Below are 22,062 nucleotides of genomic sequence, written 5' to 3'. Positions count from 1 at the left end.
GATGCGGGGCTTGTCTTAGGAGGAGGGATTGAGCAGTTTAGGCCTATACTCGCTAGAGTTTAGAAGGATGAGAGGAGATCTAATTGAGGTATATAAGATGCTAAAGGGGATAGACAAAGTAGACGTGGAGCAGATATTTCCCCTTCTGGGCATTCTAGAACGAGAGGCCATAGTTTTAGGCTAAGGGGCGGTAGATTTAAATCAGAGATGAGGAGGAATTACTTTTCTCAAAGGGTCGTGAATCTGTGGAATTCACTACCTCAGAGTGCAGTGAATGCCAGAACATTGAATAAGTTTAAGGTGGAGATCGACAGATTTTTAATTAGTAACGGGTTGAAAGGTTATGGGGAGAGAGCGGGAAATTGGAGTTGAGGCCGAAATGAGATCAGCCATGATCGTATTGAATGGCGGGGCAGGCTCGAGGGGCTGAATTGCCTACTCCTACTCCTAGTTCTTATGTTCTTATGTATCACCAAAATTCTTCAATTGCTTTTCTTGTCAATGTCTGTCCAACTCTCTCACAAAATTATCAGCCTTGATACTCCATCTGTTTTGTCATATTACTTCAGCTACCCAATTTTACACAGCCCTATCCATAATCAACCCACATTCATAGGGAACGAGAACTTGCAATTCAGTTAGAAATCAGGTTAACAATAAAAAGCATTTAAAACTGTCTAACAAGTGTTTAGAATTTCAGCACACAATTACAGACCTAATATGTAGAACATCAAAAAAAAACAAATTTGGCCATTTCCTATATGTTGGCAAAACTCCTGAGCTTTTACGATAAATCTAAAAACTGTGGGTGCTGGAAATCTGAAATAAAAACAGGAAGTGCTGAAATCACTCAGAGCAGGTCTGACCATATCTGTGGAGAGAGAAACAGAGTCAACGTTTCAGGTCAGTGACCGTTCATCAGTTCCAACATTGACCTGAGATGCAAAACATGTGTTTATCTCTTCACAGACGCTGCCTGACCCACTGAGAATTTCCAGCATTTTGTTTTTATTTCATGACAAATCCAAGTTAAAAATCTATTTTTTATACTTGTAAGAAAAATTAAAATTAAGAAGTGGTCAAAAATTGCAAATAAAGAACCATTCTATAATGGGATACATTGGCTCATCCTCACAGCAATTCTTTCTGTTACAGAATATGTGAAACACAGTTTGAAAGAGGTACTTGTTAATCTTAAAGCTGTCTCATCCACTATTAAACACATTTTTTCCAAAATTATATTTTATTCATTAAATTTATAAAAGAACATTACATGACTGTTCAAAGTTGAAATTACATAAGGTTCTTCCAATACTGTATGTTATTCACTACATTTACAATTACAGGTAACATTTTAAAAATTCATTACATGTCAACCATACAGCCCAAGGGATTCTAGTTTCCCACCCCTCCCTGCACAATGGCTGAAAGACCTTAGCCATGGCCTTTCCCCACTGTCTCTCTGTGGTGGCTGCCCCCAAGCTTTAGCGCATCCTTCAGCACAATCCTGGACCTTGTAATGTGCCAGTCTGCAACACTCTGTCATGGACGACTCTTTGCACTGGAAGAGCAGCAAGTTTCGGGCAGACCAAAGAGAGTCTTTCACCAAGTTGATGATCCTCCAGCAGCAGCTGATGTTTGTCTTGGGTATGTGTCCCTGGGAACAGCCCATAGAGCACAGAGTCCTGCATCACAGAGCTGCTCAGGATGAACCTCGACAAAAGCCACTGCCTTTCTCTCCAGACCTTCTTTGCAAAGGCACATTCAAGAAGGATGTGGACAACGGTATCGTCACCACCACAGCCACCTTGAGGGCAACGTGCGGAGGAGGTGAGACTCTGGGGGTGACAGGAAGAATCTGACAGGAAGTGCCCTTCTCAGCATCAACCAAGCTACATCTTTGTGCTTGTTGGAAAGTTCTGGTGCTGAGGTAATGACTTTGACAGTTTGCTCAGGGAACCACCTGACAGGATCCGCCATCTCCTTTTCCCACAGGGCGTCGGGAACATTACCTGCGGACAACTGCCTGATGAAATTGTGGTCAAAGGTGTTTTTCTGCCCAGACTATTCCGTGAGGGATAGGTGGTACAGCACAGCCCAACCGAACGGAGCAACTTCATGGGCAACTTGGCCAGACCCGTCCTTCACAAACCCGGGGCCAGGCAGAAACTCCGCATGCGGTGACACTCGGTGTTTGTAGTCCAAGGGTCCACGCACAGCTTGATGCAGCCACACACAAAGGTGACCATCAGGATGAGGACAATGTGGGTAACATAAGGTGTTTGTGTGGAAAACATTAATAGGACGATGGGGGGGGGAGGGACAACACGATGGACTGAGTGGCCTCCTCTGGCGCTGTATCACTCTACAATTCAAGCTCTCCACATCCTTATTGATCTTTTGCAGCAACAAAGTGAATGTTTACCTGCACTCGAGTCTTGGACCTTCATTAATGTCGCTCATTGAGAGATATCAACACCTGTCCGAGGAGGAGCAAAGCGCATGCGCACCTCCTATGTCGGCCCCACCTACCCGCCCATGCACAGCGCAGGCGCGGCAGCTGCGGACGCGGTGGAGACAGTACAGGAGGTGAGAGCCCCCGGGCCGGGTCTGGCTGGGGTTACCGTGGAGACGAGGGCGGGGACGAGAACGGGGTTACCGTGGAGACGGGGGCGGGGCGGGGTTACCGGGGGGAGGTTACCGTGCTGACGGGGGCGGGGTTACTGTGGAGACGGGGAGGGGACGACGTTACCGTGGAGACGGGGGCGGGGCGGGGTTACCGTGGAGACGGGGGCGGGGTTACCGTGGAGCCGATGTCGGTGGTGATGATGGGGGAAAGCGGTGAGTGCGGACAGACGGGGCGCGCGGGGTGGGGGAGAGACAGGGGAAGCTGCCAGTGAAACTGAGCCCGAGGCGCTGTCAGCTCCCGGAGTGGAAACAGGCCGGAGCCCGAATCAGACTCAGATCCGGATCCTGAACCAGACCCGGATCCGGACCACATCTGGAGCTTGAATCAGCCTCTGGCCCTGAGTCTGACTGGAACCTACCACATCCCCAATGGACTGTGGCTTTGTAAAGGGTGTTTCACGGTGCAGGCACCTCACTCCCAACATCGCTAGACCCAGAGATCAAAACAACAAACTGCGGATGCTGCAAACCCAAAACTAAAATACCTGGGAAAACTCAGCGGGTCTGGCAACATCTGCAGAGAGGAACAGTTAACGTTTCGAGTCCGTATGACTCTTCAACAGAACTAAGGAAAAATAGAAAAGAGGTGAAATATAAGCTGGTTTAAGGGGCGGTGGGACAGGTAGAGCTGGATAGAGGGTCAGTGATAGGTGGAGATAACCAAAAGATGTCACAGACAAAAGGACAAAGAGGTGTTGAAGGTGGTGATATTAGCTAAGAAATGTGCAATTTAAGGGTAGAAAGCAGGACGAGCAAGGTACAGATAGCCCTAGTTGGGGGGGGGGGGGGGATCAAAATAGGCTAAATGGTAGAGATAAAACAATGGATGGAAATACATTTAAAAATAATGGAAATAGGTGGGAAAAGAAAAATCTATATAAATTATTGGAATAAAAAGGGGGGTCGGAAAGGGGGTGGGGATGGAGGAGAGAGTTCATGGTCTAAAATTGTTGAACTCAATATTCAGTCCGGAAGGCTGTAAAGTGCCTAGTCGGAAGATGAGGTGCTGTTCCTCCAGTTTGCGTTGAGCTTCACTGGAACAATGCAGCAGGCCAAGGACAGACATGTGGGCATGAGAGCAGGGTGGATTGTTGAAATGGCAAGTGACAGGGAGGTCTGGGTAATGCTTGCGGACAGACCGAAGGTAATCTGCAAAGCGGTCACCCACTCTGTGTTTGGTCTCTCCAATGTAGAGGAAACCGCATTGGGAGCAGCGAATGCAGTAGACTAAATTGAGGGAAGTGCAAGTGAAATGCTGCTTCACTTGAAAGGAGTGTTTGGGCCCTTGGATGGTGAGGAGAGGGGAAGTAAAGGGGCAGGTGTTGCACCTTCTGTGGTTGCATGGGAAGGTGCCGTGGGAGGGGGTTGAGGTGTAGCGGGTGATGGAGGATTGGACCAGGGTGTCCCGGAGGGAACGATCCCTACGGAATGCCGCCGGGGGTGGGGGGGGGTGAAGGGAAGATGTGTTTGGTGGTGGCATCATGCTGGAGTTGGCGGAAATGGCGGAGGATGATCCTTTGAATGCGGAGGCTGGTGGGGTGATAAGTGAGGACAAGGGGGCCATTCTCTCAGTTCCTTCATCTCCGTCGCATCTGTTCTGATGATGCCACCTTCAAAAACAGTTCCTCTGACATGTCTTCCTTCTTCCTTAACCGAGGTTTTCCACCCACAGTGGTTGACAGGGCCCTCAACCGTGTCCGGCCCATCTCCCGCACATCCACCCTCACGCCTTCCTCTCCCTCCCAGAAACATGATAGGGTCCCCCTTGTCCTGCTTTCTACCCTTAATTATCACATTCCTTAGATAATATCACCACCTTCAACACCTCTTTGTCCTTTTGTCTGACATCTTTTGGTTATCTCCACCTATCACTGGCCCTCTATCCAGCTCTACCTGTCCCACCCCCCCTTAAACCAGCTTATATTTCACCTCTCTTCTATTTTTATTTAATTCTGTTGAAGGGTCATTCGGAGTCGAAACGTTTACTGTGTACCTCTCCGCAGATGCTGCCAGACCTGCTAAGTTTTTCCAGGTACTTTTGTTATCGTTACAGAGCCAGAGAGGTGCAGCTCTGCCATGTGCTTTTAGCATTTCAGCTTGTTTTTTGTAATGTGGCCTTCGGGAGAGTTGCTGTTTTGTGGTTGAGGTTGTGCCGGGGTCTTGGGGTGGATCTGTGGTTCCTCTCTCCAGCCTGAGAATAAAAACCAGGAGAATGAAGCAGGCCAGCAGAAAAATGTTCATGCTATCCATATAATTCAGAGATGAGAAATATGACCAGTCCTTGGGACTACTGGGTGAGATGTTTTAGTTACTGTTACAGTTGGTGCTATGTGCATAGAAATGATTAATTGGTTTGTTTTTAGACTGTTGTGCTTATAAAAATGTTAGTATCTTTAAAGATTGTTGTGATTCTGAGATGTTGTTCAAGGCCATTGCTTTATTTCTATCTCAAAAAATAGGCAAGATTACAATCCCAGAACACTGCTGAGTCCCAAAATTGCAAGTAGTGATTTTTAAAAAAAAACTCATTTGATTTATTTGAAACATGATGAACAGTGACAATGGTTCTGGCACAAATCCAAAAACCGCTGGAGCAGGTTACGGGATTGAGAGCTTGTCGGGTGTTGTTTGAACTGTAAAACCGTCCACAGAATTGCTGTGCCCGTGTCAGTCACCCCAGTTATTTGATGGGTTCCTGTGATGGGACGATATGTGTTTACCTGGCAGGGGAGAGACACCAGAATCAAGTAGGTGGCTCTCGCAGTTAAGCTTTGATTTATTTTCAGTGTGGGGTGGGGGTGGGGGTGGGGGTGGGGGTGGGGAGGGGGGGTGGTGGGGAGGGGGGGTGGTGGGGGCGGGGGGGCTGTGGTTTAGCAGAAGCTTTGGCATTTCACCCTTTGGTGTTGGAAGCTTAACTGTGGTTGTTTGTTATTCCTCTGGTGGGAACTTCAGTACCTATCTGGAAAAACTTAGAGATGATGACTGCAACCAGCAACAAGGTCCCAAATCAGGGAGTGTGTAACACCGTGAAGGAAGGGGCGGTGAAAGACACTGAAGGAGGTACATATTGACCGTGCCTCCTTCATCAAGAGAGTGCTTTTGAAATGCTGCGGATTGGAAACTGCAGACAATCTACCATCTGCAGGATTTCCCCAGCTCTTGGTACTTTGACATGACCTTCAAGAATGTTGCTACGTGTAGAAAATTCTCGAGGTATTCAGGGAGAAAGGAAACCTGGCACAGCTGAGAATCCTCATGGTGGGGGTCGCTGTTTACTCTGCCATCATAATGGAATTGTGTTGTGACCGTGCATGTTCCCAAGTTGTGGATTTGCTTACCTTCCTCGCCAGGTACATTGATGTGGTCGGAAATAGCATAGAGGTCTTCAGAATTTGGACCAGCAAATGGCAGGTCAAGGTGACTTTGAAGGTGGACAACAAGGGAGCCATCCCCCATCCTCTCTTCAGCTTTGCTGTTGGGGAAAGCCTAAACCACCTAGCCCAGAGTTCATTGCACCTGTGACAAATCTGGGCATGTTGTGGCTAACTGCTGTGCCATCACCTGCAAGAGTTTCAAGTCGGAAGACCATCGTACAGAGGACTGCAAGCAGACTAAGTGCTGTAACCTGTGTGGTGGGGCAGGCCACCTCTATAAGACCTGCCCAAATTGCTGCCTCACTGCTGCATCATGGTGATCACCTGAGCCGCTATCTGCTTTATCTAGAGATCAAAAATGGATAGTATCTACAGGAATACAATATACAAACCTAGATTAGGTGGTGAAAACACACCCCACATTGCCCTCATTCTGATGGCCACCTTTGTGTGCGGCTGCATCAAGCTGTGCGTGGACCCTTGCACCGCAAACACCAAGTGTCACCACATGCGGAGTTTCTACCTGGCCCCGGTTTTGCGAAGGATGGGTCTGGCCAAGTTGCCCAAGTTGCTCCAATCAAGTATCCACCCATCTTCCTCTTCTAACTCGATCGGCATAACCCTATATTTGCTTGTCCAGCCTCCCCTTAAATGCATTTAGAGTATTGGCTTCAACCACTCCCTGTGGTAGTAAGTTCCACATTCTCACCACTCTGGGTAAAGAAGTTTCACCTGAATTTACTATTGGATTTTTTGAGGACTATCTTATATCAATGGCCTCTAGTTATGCTCTTCCCCACAAGAGGAAACATTCTCTCTGTATCCACTCTCTCAAAACCTTTCATCATTTTAAAGACCTCTATTAGGTCACCCTTCAGCCTTCTCTTTTCAAGAGAAAAGAGACCCAGCCTGTTCATCCTCTCCTCATAGATATATCCCCTTATTCTTGGCATCGTTCTTGTAAAACAAATCCATAATGTCAGGATGTTGTTGTTATTGAGACAAAAACATTTTAAAAATGGAAAGATAGCAATCACTTCAGGCAGAATTTTACCCTTGGTGGGTGTGTGGGCCCCACTGGCTTGGCGGTGGGCGGACAGCTGACCCCCGCTGCCGAAATGGGGCCCGCCGCCATTTTGAGTGGGCGGGCCAATTAAGGCCTGCCCGATGGGAAGTGCTATACGCTTCCTGTGCGGGGCGGGGGAGGGATTCCCCAGCTGTCAAAGTGCTGTCTCAGGGAGATTAGTGACAGTCTTAAAAACTTAAAAAATAGAAAAATAATATTATTAACATGTACCCCACATGTGACAATGTCACACAAGATGAGACATGTTAATAAATATAACATTACATTTATTAAAGTTTTTAAAAAGGAACGTGAAGCCTCATCCCGCCAGTGGATGAGGTTTCATATATGATCAGAAGCCGCTGGGGTTCCTGGCCTGCCCACCAGGATGGGCAGGCCCTTTAATTACTTTAAGCACCCTGTCTATGGCCTCAATTGGCCATTGACAGGTCAGCGGGCGGACAGCTGATTTCATTGTCCGCCTGCCTTCCTGAAAATTTAAAGGGACCGGGATGTCATCGGGGGTTCTTCCTGCATCATTTTCCCATCGGCGAGCGGGCCCCGCCCCCAGATCGCCGACAGGAAAATTCTGGCCCTAATGTTCAGTAATTATTTTCCAATCTGTACCGTTCCCTCAACAAAGTTAAATGCTGGCCTGAACAACCTGTTCAATCAACAGGTGTTTTTATGGCCTTAACGTAACACAGATCTACCTTAGCAGTGGAACAGTATGTCATGTGTTGTATGGTGCAACAACCATGTCCTTTATAAAACAGCTTAACATCTGTCTCATCTGATGGATGCCATGGGAGATCTGCTAGTATGTCTAAAAAAAAATCCAATTTGCACATTGCATTTTACAAATTCTCAGCTGCTATTGATGTTAGTGGTCTATTGTAAATCCATGGTACAATTGTTTTTTTTTACTTTGGTATATTGTACATTGTGTGCCTGGTGTGGTGGCTGGGTGTAGCAGTGTGTGGAGCCAGTTAAGTTAAATTTAGCCTTTTATTAATTACATTATAGTTTAAACTTCTCTTTGTCATTTGAGCTTTGGGTGTGGGACTGGAGAGCAGATGGCCTTCTCCTGATTGCAAAAAGATTGGACCAATTGGTATTTTTTATTTCTCCTCTGACTCTTGTTCCTAACGTCCCCCTCTGTTTCTGAAGGTTCTGACTTGTCCTTGTGTGCGGCTGTATAATGCCATTTGTTCCGTACCTTTCTTCATGTGGACCATCCCCAGAAGTTTTGGGGGGTGGGGGGTTATGTTTGCAGGTGATGGGGAAGAAGAATACAGTGAAAACACCCTGGGCTGGGGAAAGAGGGAACCCACTCCTGATGAATAACCGTGACGACCTGTGCCAGAACCCTCTTTGTTTGGCATGGTGAAGGTTAGGATTATGTGGTTTGAGAGCTACAGTGTCTTGGTGCTTTAAAAACTTGGTTCAAGCATAAAGGAAAGCTGTTCTCAGTTCAGCTGCTCTTCTCTGTATCCCTCCTTTTTATTTGGATTCCTAGCACCTCTCAGCAAAGAGTTTGTTGAGATCTGCTAACTCTGCATAAGCCACTGTAATCACTAGCTCTCTTTTCACCTCCTGATGGTGCTGACCCACACAGGCACACCATTCCACAGGTGTTAGCAAATCCATGCTACCTAAAGCAAGCCACCATTCCACCTGCATGAGTCCCCTAGACATTAAGTCTTGGGACTGGGAATACAGTAGAGCTGCATTTGTATTGTCTTAAGAAAGGAATTGGACAATTATCTGAAGAGAAATAAGGTGGTGAGTGGAACTTGCTGAGTTCTTGCAGGGAGCCTGCATGGGTATAATGGACCAAATGACGACCTCCTGTGCTGTAACCATTCTGTGCTGCTCTTTGTATCTTCCCATTCTTCAGGAGCTGTGCTATCTTTTACATTTTTCTATGCTTTTTCTTTTAGTTTATGTTGTCCCTTATCACTTTAATCCTCCGTGCCTGTTCTTTTTAGCAAGTAGAGCTCTTGCACCTTAGGGGTATAAACTGGCACTGTATCACGTTAAATTGTTTTTTGAACACCTCCCACGGATCTGGAAAAAATAGATTTGTATTTATTTAGCATTTTTCACAACCACCAGATCTCTCAAAGTGCTCTTACAGCCTGTGAAGTGCATTTTTGAAGTGTAGTCACTGTTGTAATAGAGGAAATGTGGCAGCCAATATACAAAATATATATACCAACATATGCAGAGCAAGATCCCATAAACAGCAACGTGATAACTCTTTTTTTTTAAATGTTGATTGAGGGATAAAAATTGACCATGACACCAGAACTCCACTGCTTCCTCTTCGAAATGGTGCCATTGGGCCTCTTACATTCATCTGAGCACACAAGTGGGACCTTGGTTTAAGGCCTTATCAAGAAACATAGCACCTCCAAAAATGCAGCACTCTGCAGTACTGCACTGTCTGCTTTGATTTTGTACTCGAGCCTTGGAGTGGGACTTGAACCTGGAACCTTGTGACTCAGAGATGAGAGTGCTACCAACTGAACCACAGTTGACATACAATATAAGGAAGAGGGGAGAAGTATCTGGACAGTTTGCTCTGGTTTTTGGTCACACCTCATAGATTCTGATGAAGTGTCATCTTCATCATTGACCGGAAGGTTAGCTCTGTTTCTATCCATATTTCTAGCGTTTTCTGTTTTTATTCCTCATAGAGAAGTACCGGTTCGGAGGGGGATTGGTTTGACCAATGGCTGTCATTTAACTTAATAACAGATTTGCCCAGTTTGTTGTGGACAGTCTCTGTCTCCACCCAGTCAGCCTTACCTAAATCTAGAATCTTAGTAACTGTCTCATGTTTCTCCCTTTCAAACACTACGTTGAACTCAATCATTTTATGATCATTATTATATAGTCCCAGTATTGACCACAGGGATCTCCCTCCTCCCTCACCAATATTCTTTCAAGCTGGTTTGATATGTCCCTCACTCTAGCACCAGGCAGGCAATATATCATGTGGGACTCAATACTGCTTACAAAGGATGCTCTGTCCCCTAATTATTGAATCCTCTACACCTACCACATGAAGCTTCCCCTCCAGCCCCCTTTGGACAATCTCCTCCTCAAAGGTGCCATGGCCCATATTCTGACTGTCCTTCTGACAGTTTTTATTCTTATCATCATAGGTTTGCAAGTACATTGTGCCTGTTGGGTTGTATCAGTTTCTGTGGATCCTCATTCACTATGTCACCTGGGTTCCCCTTGCTCCGTACACTATTGGTCACACTTGTATTCACTCTGGATAGTCTCTGTCCATAGACTCCCACACTCTGCAGACACACCACCTGCTCCACCCCGCATTGAGTCCCCCTGCACACAGAGTTCCCAACTTTTGCGCTGCGTTTACGATGTACTTTGTTCTGCGATCATTCCATTCACAAAGCACTCTATTCCGCTATAACTGTGCCAACCACACTTACATTGAGATACCCTACTTTGTGATTCTCCACGTAACATAGAACAGCCACCTTGTGGAGGGAAGAGTAGATGTACGTGAATTCCAGAATCTGAATGTGAGGTTCCCTTGCTGGATCAGTGAATACTCTGAGTGGTTTAGTACAGAGCAGCTTCAATTCGACATCTATGTGGAGTTAGCTGAAATTGACTGGGATGGTCTCAGTACCTTTTGGAGTTGGGGTTAAGGGAAGAATCAGCCAAAGTTGCTCCTGAATCCAGCTGGGAACTGGATTCTTGTGATCCCTTTCTGATCTGGCCTACACGTGACTTCAGTCCCACCCTTGTGTAACAGCCTGCAGACTTGCATTGTTTAGTGCCTCAGTGTTACTGTACAGGGAGAGTAAAGTACACTGGCAGTGTATGTTATTATTCTTCTGGTTGGGTTTAAAATGCGACTCTAATGGAACTTATCTAACTCTCTTTCCCCTGAATTTTCAGAAGCTGCAGTAGTATTGAATATCTTGTCAAATATTGCAAATTCATAATGTTGCTGATGTACCTGCTGTGCAGTGTGAGAACAGTAACAGGCTGCTGACAATCTCTGACGCTGTGTGTGGGTTGTTAGATGACGCGGGGTTTTTTTTCCCCATCTCTTTGGGAGTATTAGTTGCAGCTCCAGATGGATGTAATTAAATTCTGCCAGTCACAACAGTGGATTACCCCAGGGATCAGTTGAGTTTCCATTGATTTTTAACTCAAGCCTCGGTGTAAGCTACTGTTGCTTTGTGTTGAATAGCTGTTGATATTGTGGAAATGTTAGGAAGGAGATTTAAGAAAGAAATTAGTATATTAGCCTTTATTGCAAGTATTTTTTTATTTGTTCATGGTATGTGGGTGTCGCTGGCTAAACCAGCATTTATTGTCCATCCCTGATTGCCCTTGAGAAGGTGCTGGTGAGCAGCCTTCTTCAATCATTGCAGTCCCTGTGGGTCCCAGATGTGCTGGGCCACAAGGTTACAGATTATGGTGGAATACAATTCTGCTGCTGCTGATGGCCCACAGTGCCCATAGATGCTCAGTTTTGAGAAGTTAGATCTATTCTGGTAGGTACCCCCACAGTGCTGTTAGGGTGAGTTTGGGGAATGAGGAAGTTTTACTGCAACTGTATAGGGCCTTGGTGAGACCACAGCTGGAGAACTGTGTAGTTTTGATCTCTGTACTGAAGGAAGGATATACTTAGCTTTGGGGTGTGAAACAAAGGATTGTTTCCTGGGATGAGAGGGCTGTCTCATGAGAAGAGATCTTGTAGAATGGGTTTATATTTTCTGTATTTTACAGGAATGGTAACATGCTGAGTTGTGCTATCATAAAGGACTGGGTTGTTTATTGAGCCTACTCCTACTGTTAGTTATTTTATTGTCCATCACCATTCACAAGTGGATGTGGCAAGATTGCAGAGCTTAGATCTGATCTGTTAGATGTGGGAGCCCTTAACTCAATCTGTAGCATGCTGCAATTGCTATTAGCATTTATATATATCATATATCACCCCGGCAGCCACAGCCCTCCTCTCTGCCAGCCACTGCAAAGGGCGGAGGGGCAGATTCCTGAGCAGCGGCTCTCTGACAGTAGCTGCTACTCCTGACAGCGGAGAGCTGCGTCACGAGGCGACCATGTTCCAGACTTTGATCAGGCCCTGGCTAAGAAGATGTAGTTGCACAGCCTGGGTGTTAATCACTTGTAAATACTGTTCATATTGTCAGTAAACTCCCAAGAATGTCTCCCTGCCTATGGCTCCTTGTTCTGATATATTTCCAAGTTTGCTGATGACACAAAACTGGGCGGGGTTCTGAGGAGGATGCAAGGAGGCTTCAGGACGATTTTGACAAGTTGTGTGTGTGGGCAAACACATGGCAGATGCAGGAAAAAGTGGATAAATGTGAACTTATATGCTTCTGTGTGAAAAACAGAAAGGCAGAGTATTATTTAAATGGTGATATATTGGGAATTGTGGATGTACAAAGGGGATCAGGGTGTCTTTGTACATCAGTCAATGAAAGTAAACAGGCAGGTGCAGCAAGCAATTAGGAAGGCAAATGGTATGTTGGCCTTCATTGCAAGAGGATTTGAGTTCAGAAGTAGGGATGTCTTACTGCAGTTATACAGGGCCTTGGTGAGGCCACACCTGGAGTATTGTGTGCAGTTTTGGTCTCCCTACCTAAGAAAGGATATACTTGCCATAGAGGGAGTGCAATGAAGGTTCACTAGGCTGATACTGGGGATGGCAGGACTATCGTATGAGGAGAGGTTGGTTCGACTGGGCCTGTATTCACTAGAGTTTAGAAGAATGAGAGGGGATCTGATTGAAACATATAAAATTCTAACAGGGCTGGATAGACTGGATGGAAGATGTTTCCCCTGGTTGGGGAGTTTTTTTATTCATTCATGAGGTGTGAGCTTCACTGGCTGGGCCAGCATTTATTGCCCATTCCTAATTGCCCTCGAGAAGGTGGTGGTGAGCTGCCTTCTTGAACCACTGCAGTCGATGTGGTGTAGATACACCCACAGTGCTGTTAGAAAGGGAGTTCCAGGATTTTGACCCAGCGACAGTGAAAGAACTATATTTCCAGGTCAGGATGATGAGTGACCTGGAGGGGAACTTCTAGGTGGTGATGTTCCCATCTATCTCCTGCCCTTGTCCTTCTAGATGGTAGTGGTCGTGTGTTTGGAAGGTGCTGTCGAAGGAGCCATGGTTAATTCCTGCAATGCATGTTGTAGATGGTACACACTGCTGCTACCGTGCGTCTGGTGGATGTGGTGCCAATCAAGCGGCTGCTTTGTCCTGGATGGTGTCAAGCTTCTCGAGTGTTATGGGAGCTGCACTCATCCAGGCAAGTGGGGAGTACTCTATCACACTCCTGACTCATGCCTTGTAGATGGTGGACAGGCTTTGGTGAGTCAGGAAGTGAGTTACTCATCGCAGGATTCCTAGCCTGTGACCTGCTCTTGTAGCCACAGTGTTTATATGGCTAGTCCAGTTCCGTTTCTGGTCAATGGTAACCCCCAGGCTGTTGAAAGTGGGAGATTCAGTGATGGTAATGCCATTGAACATCAAGGGGCGATGGTTGGATTTTCTTTTGTTGGAGATGGTCATTGCCTGATCCTTGTGTGGCTCGAATGTTACTTGTCGCTTGTCAGCCTGGATATTGTCCAGATCTTGCTGCATTTGGACATGGACTGCTTCATCTGAGTATTTCAGTATATGAGGAGTTGCGAATGGTGCTGAACATTGTGCAATCATCAGTGAACATCCCCACTTCTGCCCTCATAATGGAAGGAAGGTCATTGATGAAGCAGCTGAAGATGGTTGGGCCGAGGACACTACCCTGTGGAACTCCTGCAGTGATGTCCTGGAGCTGAGATGACTGACCAGGGGCCACAGGCTCAGGGTACGGGTCAGGCCATTTAGGACTGAGATGAGAAAAAATTTCTTCACTCAGAGGGTAGTGAACCTGTGGAATTCTCTACCACAGAAGGCTGTGGAGGCCGGGTCACTGAGTATATTCAAGAAAGAAATTGTTAAGTTTTTGGATATTTGGGGCATCAAGGGGTATGGAGAGAAAGCAGGAATATGGCATTGTGATAGAGGATCAGCCATGATCAAATTGAATGGCGGAGCAGGCTTGAAGGGCTGACTGGCCTACTCCTGCTTCTAGTTTCTCTGATGAGCAGTGTTCATGTCAGTCAGATGTGAAGCCTTCCTGCACAAGATAAAGGCAGGTGTCTCAGTCCAGGGCCTCTTCCCTGTGCTTTGTGCAGCCTTCAGACCAAAGTGATGGTCCGGCCTCACGCTCCCCGGACACATTACTAATGCCTGCACCTCAACGGTGCTGGTCATTGCTGCCAGGATGTAGTGGGCAGGCACCACAGAGTTCCGTCATTCCCCGAGTGCTCTCAGCACCTTTTAGGGTGGGGCTGGCCCCCATCCCTTCAGCGTCTGTGACCACTGATGCTGTGCTCCTGAAGGGCTCAGATGCTGAAGACAGACAAAAGATCAGGTGTTTCTTAAGTGTCTCTATGATATGACCCTGATTATGGAGCGCAAGCGAGCTACCCTTGGCCAGACAGAAGTTAGACACTCTCGGAGGCAATGTGAAGATCCATTGAGTGTCCTCACTGCATGTTGTCATCATCCTCCTGCAATCAAGTGACAATTAGGGCCTCCACTGCGTCTTCATGACAGGAGCATTCTCACAGAGGGCATATGCGCTGCAATAAGCCAGATTGGAGTCAAACATTCATAGATGCAATGAGGATTTATGGGGTCACCTCACTGCATGTCATCATCATCCTTCACAAATCTAGCAGCTATGAGGGCCTCCCTGAGTGCTCCCGCCTTGTCTGACCAGTGCGAAGGCCTCATTCCCATCATCGCTGCCTTCAAGGACCTCCTCACCCTCATCCCTGTCGGCGTCGTCCTCATCCAAGGAGACCTCCATCTCCTCCTCGGACAGCTCCTCTTCCTGTTGCAGTGTCAGGTTGTAAAGGGTGCAGCAGGCATCGACAATGTGTGACATGCTCTGTGGACGATATTGCAGGCTCCGCCAGACAGGTCCAGGCACCGCAGTCTCATCATCAGCATCCTGCTGGTTTGCTCCACCAAGCTGCGAGCTGCTGCATGAGCCTCATTATACCTTCGCTCTGCTGCAGCCTGAGGCCGGTGCATGGGTGTCATCAGCCACATCCTCTGCAGGTAGCCCTTTTCTCCAAGGAGTCATCCCTATGTAGCCTGGAATGCATCAGGGACCTGTGACCGACTGAGGATGTAGGAGCTATGTAAATACAAGTTGTTGTTGACTTTTCAGGGCTGACTGTTCCTCTGTTTTTTCTGGTACCTCGGGGTTGATGGCAGTTGGTCTGTCTTGTTTTGGTCATATTCAACTTTTCAGTAGCAATTTGGTACAACTGAGTGGCTTGCTGGCCTATTTCAGAGGGCAGTTAAGAACCCACCACATTGTTGTGGGTCTGGAGTCACTTGTAAGCCAGATCAGGTAAGGACAGCAGATTTCCTTCCCTAAAGGACATTGGTGAACTCGATGTTTTGTTACAATAATCCAGTAGTTTCATGGTCACCATTTTACTGAGACTAGCATTTTATTCCAGATTTATTTCATTCATTAATTGAATTTAAATCCCTAGCTGCCTTTGTGGGTTTTAAGCTGGAACATTAGTCCAGGCCTCTGGATAACATAGCCATTATGCTACTGTTACCTAAACTAATACTTAGGAAGGATATAATATAATACAAGAAGACATTAAAAAAACTTGCGGACTGAACAGCTCAGTGGCAAGTGAACTTTAACATGGATAAATGTGGTGATGCTCTTTGGTTGGAATGTGATTGGGGCAGAGTGGCAGAGGAACCTAGTGATGCAGGTGAGCAAATCATTCAAAGCGTCACAGGTCTGCAAAGCAATTGCTGTTTGGGGGAGGTCGCGTGGCATGTTTTGATTCATTTATGAGTTGTGGGCGTCACTGCCTTGGCCAACATTTATTGTCCATCCCTAATTGCTCTTGAGAAGGTGGTGGTGAGCTGCCTTCTTGAACCGCTGTAGTCCATGTGGTGTAGGTACACCCACAGTGCCTGTTAGCGAGGGAGCTCCAGGATTTTGACCCTTTGCAAGCCAGGATGATGAGTGGCTTGGAGGCGAACTTCCAGGTGGTGGTGTTGCCCTTGTCGATGCCGGGCGGTCCATCCAGTTTCATTTTTTATTGACTTTTTAGCGGTTTGATACAACTGACAAATTTGGTAGAGTTCTTTGGGGGTACAACAAGCAGAGTTGATAAAGGGGAGCTGGTAGATGTAGTGTATTTCGATTTCCAGTTGACAGGGCCCTCAACCGTGTCCGGCCCATATCCTGCGCATCCTCCCTCACGCCTTCTCCTCTTTCCCAGAAACATGATAGGGTCCCCCTTGTCCTCACTTATCACCCCACCAGCCTCCGCATTCAAAGGATCATCCTCCGCCATTTCCGCCAACTCCAGCATGATGCCACCACCAAACACATCTTCCCTTCACCCCCCCTGACGGCATTCCGTAGGGATCGTTCCCTCCGGGATACCCTGGTCCACTCCTCCATCACCCCCTACTCCTCAACCCCCACTTATGGCACCTCCCCATGCCCACGCAGAAGACGCAACACCTGCCCCTTCACTTCCTCTCTCCTCACCGTCCAAGGGCCCAAACACTCCTTTCAAGTGAAGCAGCATTTCACTTGCATTTCCCCTAACTTAGTCTACTGCATTCGTTGCTCCCAATGCGGTCTCCTCTACATTGGAGAGACCAAACGCAAACTGGGCGACCGTTTTGCGGAACACCTGCGGTCTGTCCGCAAGAAAGACCCAAACCTCCCTGTCGCTTGCCATTTTAACACTCCACCCTGTTCTCTTGCCCACATGTCTGTCCTTGGCTTGCTGCATTGTTCCAGTGAAGCCCAACGCAAACTGGAGGAACAGCACCTCATCTTCCGACTAGGCACTTTACAGCCTTCCGGGCTGAATATTGAATTCAACAACTTTAGATCTTAAACTCCCCCACCCCGTTTCTCCTCCCCCCCCCCCCTTTTTTCAATAATTTATATAGATTCTTCTTTCCCCACCTATTTCCATTATTTTTAAATCTAAAACTAAAACCTTGTTAGTCTGTCCACCCCACCCCCACTAGAGCTGTACTTTGAATATCCTGTCTTCCATTCTTAATTAGCACTTTTCTTAGACAAATATCACCACCTTCAACACCTCTTTGACTCTTTTGTCTGTGACATCTTTTGATTATCTGCTCCTATCACTGCTTGCTTGTCTCTACAATCACCACACCCTCAACTTCTCTCTTCCCCCCCGTGCGCGCCCCCCCCCCCCACCTTAAACCAGTTTATATTTCTCCCTTCTCCTAACTATGCTTCAGTTCTGCCGAAGGGCCAAGAAGGCTCGAAACGTTAACTGATTTCTTCTCCGCCGATGCTGCCAGACCTGCTGAGTTTTTCCAGGTAATTCTGTTTTTGTTTTAGGCCTTTATTCATTTGGAAGAATGAGGGGTGATCTTATTGAAATGTATAAGATCCTGAGGAGGCTTGACAGGGTAGATGTTGAGAAGATATTTCCAGTAGCGGGGGAATCTCGAACTAGGGGACATAGTTACAGAATAAACGAACACTCATTTAAAACTGAGATAAGAAAGAATTTGTTCTCTCAGAGGGTAGTGAATGGCTGGAATTCTTTACTCCAGAGAGTTGTGGAGGCTAGATCACTGAAAGTATTTAAAGAGGAGGTAGATAGATTTTTGAAATATTGGGGAGTTAAGGGCTATGAGGAGCTGGCATGAAAGAGGAGTTGAGGCCTGGGGCAGATCAGCCATGATCTTATTGAATGGCAGGGCAGGCTTGAGGGGCTGAATGGCCTATTTCTCCTAACAGGAGTGACTTCAGGGTATTTAAGAGTCAACCACATTACTGCGGACCTGAAGTCACCTGTAGGCCAGACCGGGTGAGGACAGCAGATTTCCTTCCCTAAAGTATATTAGTGAACCAGATGGGTTTTTACGACAAATTGACAATGGTTTCATGGTCATCGTTAGACTTTATAATTTCAGATTTGAAACCGGGTCCCCAGAGCACTATCCTGGGTCTCTGGATTACCAGTCCAGCAACAGTACCGCTACACCATCATCTCCCCATAAATTGGCTGTTGCGTTTTTATGAACAAGGAGCAGGAGTAGGCCATTCAACCCCTCGAGCCTGTTCCGCCAATAAGATCATGGCTGATCTGATAGTAACCTGAAATCTGTATCCCACCTACCCCCTGATAACCTATCAGCCCCTTGCTTAGCAAGAATTTATCCACCTCTGCCTTAAAAATATTCAAAGACTCTGCTTCTGCCACCCTCCCAGGAAGAGAGTTCCAAAGACTCACCACCCTCTGAGTGAAAAAATTTTGCCTCATCTCCATTTTAAATTGGCTACTCAGTTTTAAACAGTGACCCCTAGTTCCAGATTCTCCCATGAGGAGACAACCTCTCCACATCCACCCTGTCAAGACCCTTCAGGATCTTATATGTTTCAATCAAGTTGCCTCTTACTCTTCTAAACTCCAGCGGATACAAGCCTAGCCTGTCGAATCTTTCCTCATAAGAGAACCCGCCCATTCCTGGTATTAGTCTGGTAAACCTTCTCTGCACTGCTTCCAACGGATTTACATCCTTAAATAAGGAAACCAATACTGTACACAGTACTCCAAATGTGCCCTCACTGAAGCATAACCTCCCTATTTTTGTATTCAATTCCCCTCGCAGTAAATGATAACATTCTATTAGATTTCCTAATTACTTGCTGTAGTTGCATGCTGTGTAACAACAGTGACTACACTTCAAAAATATTTTGGTCGTGAAGTTCTGTGATCATGAAAGGTGCTATAGAAATGCAAGTCTTTTTTTGGGGGTCTCTTTACTTCAGAAAAGAGAACACTTTGAGATGACTTGATCCAAGTGTTTAAATTTAGGAATGGGTTGGACAGGGTGGATGTGGGGGGTGGGGGGAAAGTTTCATTTGTGGGAAAATCCAAAACCCCAAGCCATAAATAAATACAAGATAGTTTCTAATAATCCAATAGGGAAATAAGGAGAAATTTCCTCATTCAGAGTGGTTAGGATGTGAAACTTGCTACCACAGGAAGTGTTTAAGGCAACGCATGTAGATGATCTCAGTCAAATAATAGAAGCATTAAGACATTTAAAAAGGGAAGACAAATAACTGTGGAAGTGGGAGGCCCTGGAAAATTGAGAAAATAGGAAATGTAGAAGGATGTTCAATATTATACAGGAACAGAAACAAAAATAGCTGGAAAAACTCAGCAGGTCTGACAGCATCTGTGGAGAGGAATACAGTTAACGTTTCAAGTCCATATGACTCTTCATCAGTTCTGATGAAGAGTCATACGGACTCAAAACGTTAACTGTATTCGTCTCCGCAGATGCTCAGACCTGCTGAGTTTTTCCAGCTATTTTTGTTTTTGTTTCAGATTTCCAGTATCCGCAGTATTTTGCTTTTATACAGGAACAGCTTGTTTAAAGAGTAGAAACCGGTTATGTGTGAGTAAGAAGGTGGCAAGTGGAGTATTATTGTGGAGAAGTGTCTCCGTGCCATTGTTACCGCTGGTGTGGTGTCTTTGATGAACGGACCACAGGAGACTCAGGTACAGGTTATGATCGTTTATTGGAGCAATTGCAAGGAGGGCACCATCTCAATGCAGCTTGAGACGTTATTGGTCACATGCAAGAACATCCTCCAGATTCCGATCTTGTCAACATGTAGGTTTACATTAAACAGACAGGTCTCTGGTACAAAGGTAACCCTACTTTCACCCAGGCAGTGACCTGCCTTCCTATCTAAGCTGGGACCAACTGTCCTTCCCCTATCTGTTGAAGAGTACACTTAATCTATGTTATTGCCATCCTCTGACTCCAGTCTAACTCCCAGGACCTTGCTGGTGATTGCAAACCCTGAGGGTGTACAAAGTTTGAGAGTGTATAAGGTTCATCTGGTTTAACTGTTTAATTGTTGATTTACTGATTTGTGCTGGCCTACCTACAGATTCTAATTTAAGTAATTCATTCCCTTATAATGAATTCTCCCTTATCATAAATTCTCATTTACTTTCTTCCCCTTAACACCGCCAATCCCATGTGCTTTAATTTTGCACATTGACTTATCTTAGATGCTTTTGAAAGGAAACTAGAGAAGTACATGACAGAAAAGGGAATAGGAAGAAATGCTGAAGAGCTGAGGTGAGACAGATGGAATGGGAGAATACTTGTGTGGAGAGAATTCCAATGTTCATAACCCTTTAAGAGAAATTTTTCCTCATCTCAGTCCTAAATGACCAAACCATTGGTCTGATACTGTGATCCTAAGTATGAGTTGCCCCAGCGAGGAGAAGTACTCTCCATATTAAGCCCCTTAAGAATTTATATGTTTCAATGATATAACCTCTTATTCTTCAAACTAGCGAATATAGACCTAGTCTACTCAATCTGTCCTTAAAGGACAATCCCCTCACCCCAGAAATCAGTCTGGTTCACCTTTCCTCCGCTCCCTTTAAGGCAAGTGCATCCTTCATTAGGTAAGGAGACCAAAACCGTTTACTACTCCAGGTGTGCTCTCACATCGGCCCGAGCTAATTGAGGAAACTCCTTCACTCTTAGCTTTTATTGCAAAGGGATTGAGTATAACATGCTGTTTGCTTTCCTGTGCCTGTGTGTTAACTTTTTGTGCTTTGTGTACAAAGACACCCAGATTCCTATGAATACCACGTTTCCCAGTTTCTTACCATTTAAAAAAAAATCTGCTTTTCCAGTTTTCCTACTAAAGTAGATAACATCACACTTCTCCACAATAAGTGAAGCAGCATTTCACTTGCACTTCCCTCAATTTAGCCTACTGCATTTGCTGCTCCCAATGCGGTTTCCTTTACATTGGAGAGACCAAACGCAGACTGGGTGATCGTTTTGCGGAACACCTTCGGTCTGACCGCAAGCATTACCCAGACCTCCCTGTCACTTGCCATTTCGACACTCCACCCTGCTCTCATGCCCACATGTCCGTCCTTGGCCTGCTGCATTGTTCCAGTGAAGCCCAACGCAAACTGGAGGAACAGCACCTCATCTTCCGACTAGGCACTTTACAGCCTTCCGGACTGAATATTGAGTTCAATAACTTTAGATCATGAACTCTCTCCTCCATCCCCACCTCCTTTCCGATCCCCTTTTTCCAATAATTTATATATGTTTTTCTTTTCCCACCTATTTCCATTATTTTTAAATGTCCATCCATTGTTTTATCTCTACCTTTTAGCCTATTTCGATCCCTTCCCCCCACCCCACCCCCACTAGGGCTATCTGTACCTTGCTCGTCCTGCTTTCTACCCTTAATGTCCCCATTAGCACATTTCTTACCTAATATCAGCACCGCCAACACCTCTTTGTCCTTTTGTCTATGACATCTTTTGGTTATCTCCACCTATCACTGGCCCTCTATCCAGCTCTACCTGTCCCACCCCCCCTTAAACCAGCTTATGTTTCACCTCTTTTCTATTTTTCCTTAGTTCTGATGAAGAGTCATTCGGACTCGAAATGTTAACTGTTCCTCTCCGCAGATGCTGTCAGACCTGCTGAATTTTTCCAGGTATTTTTGTTTTTGTTCTAGATTTCCAGCATCCGCAGTATTTTGCTTTTATCTCCACAATAATACTCCATTTGCCACCATCTTGCTCACTCACTTAACTGATTTCTACTCTTTAAGTAAGCTGTTCCTGTATAATATTGAACATCCTTCCACATTTCCTATTTTCTCAATTTTCCAGGGCCTCCCCCACAGCTACTCGTCTTCTCTTTTTAAATGTCTTGATGCTTCTACTTGACTGAGATCATCTACATACTTT

General features: G+C 46.0%; 1 protein-coding gene across 1 annotated transcript in view; it reads left to right on the top strand.

Annotated features, from left to right (window-relative positions):
- The first annotated feature begins 2,756 nt into the window (after positions 1-2,756).
- kiaa0513 (KIAA0513 ortholog) overlaps positions 2,757-22,062 on the top strand; it is a 92,174-nt gene continuing 72,868 nt past the window's right edge. The window contains exon 1 of the mRNA XM_078544738.1: positions 2,757-2,841. The gene's annotated coding sequence lies outside the window, so the exon portion shown is untranslated. The remainder of the gene's footprint in view (positions 2,842-22,062) is intronic.

This window comes from Cetorhinus maximus, chromosome 6 (genome assembly GCF_964194155.1).
Source record: "Cetorhinus maximus chromosome 6, sCetMax3.hap1.1, whole genome shotgun sequence".
In the NCBI taxonomy this organism is placed as follows: Eukaryota; Metazoa; Chordata; class Chondrichthyes; order Lamniformes; family Cetorhinidae; genus Cetorhinus; species Cetorhinus maximus.
Note: the sequence above shows the minus strand (reverse complement) of the source record. Positions and strands in the feature narration are given on the sequence as shown.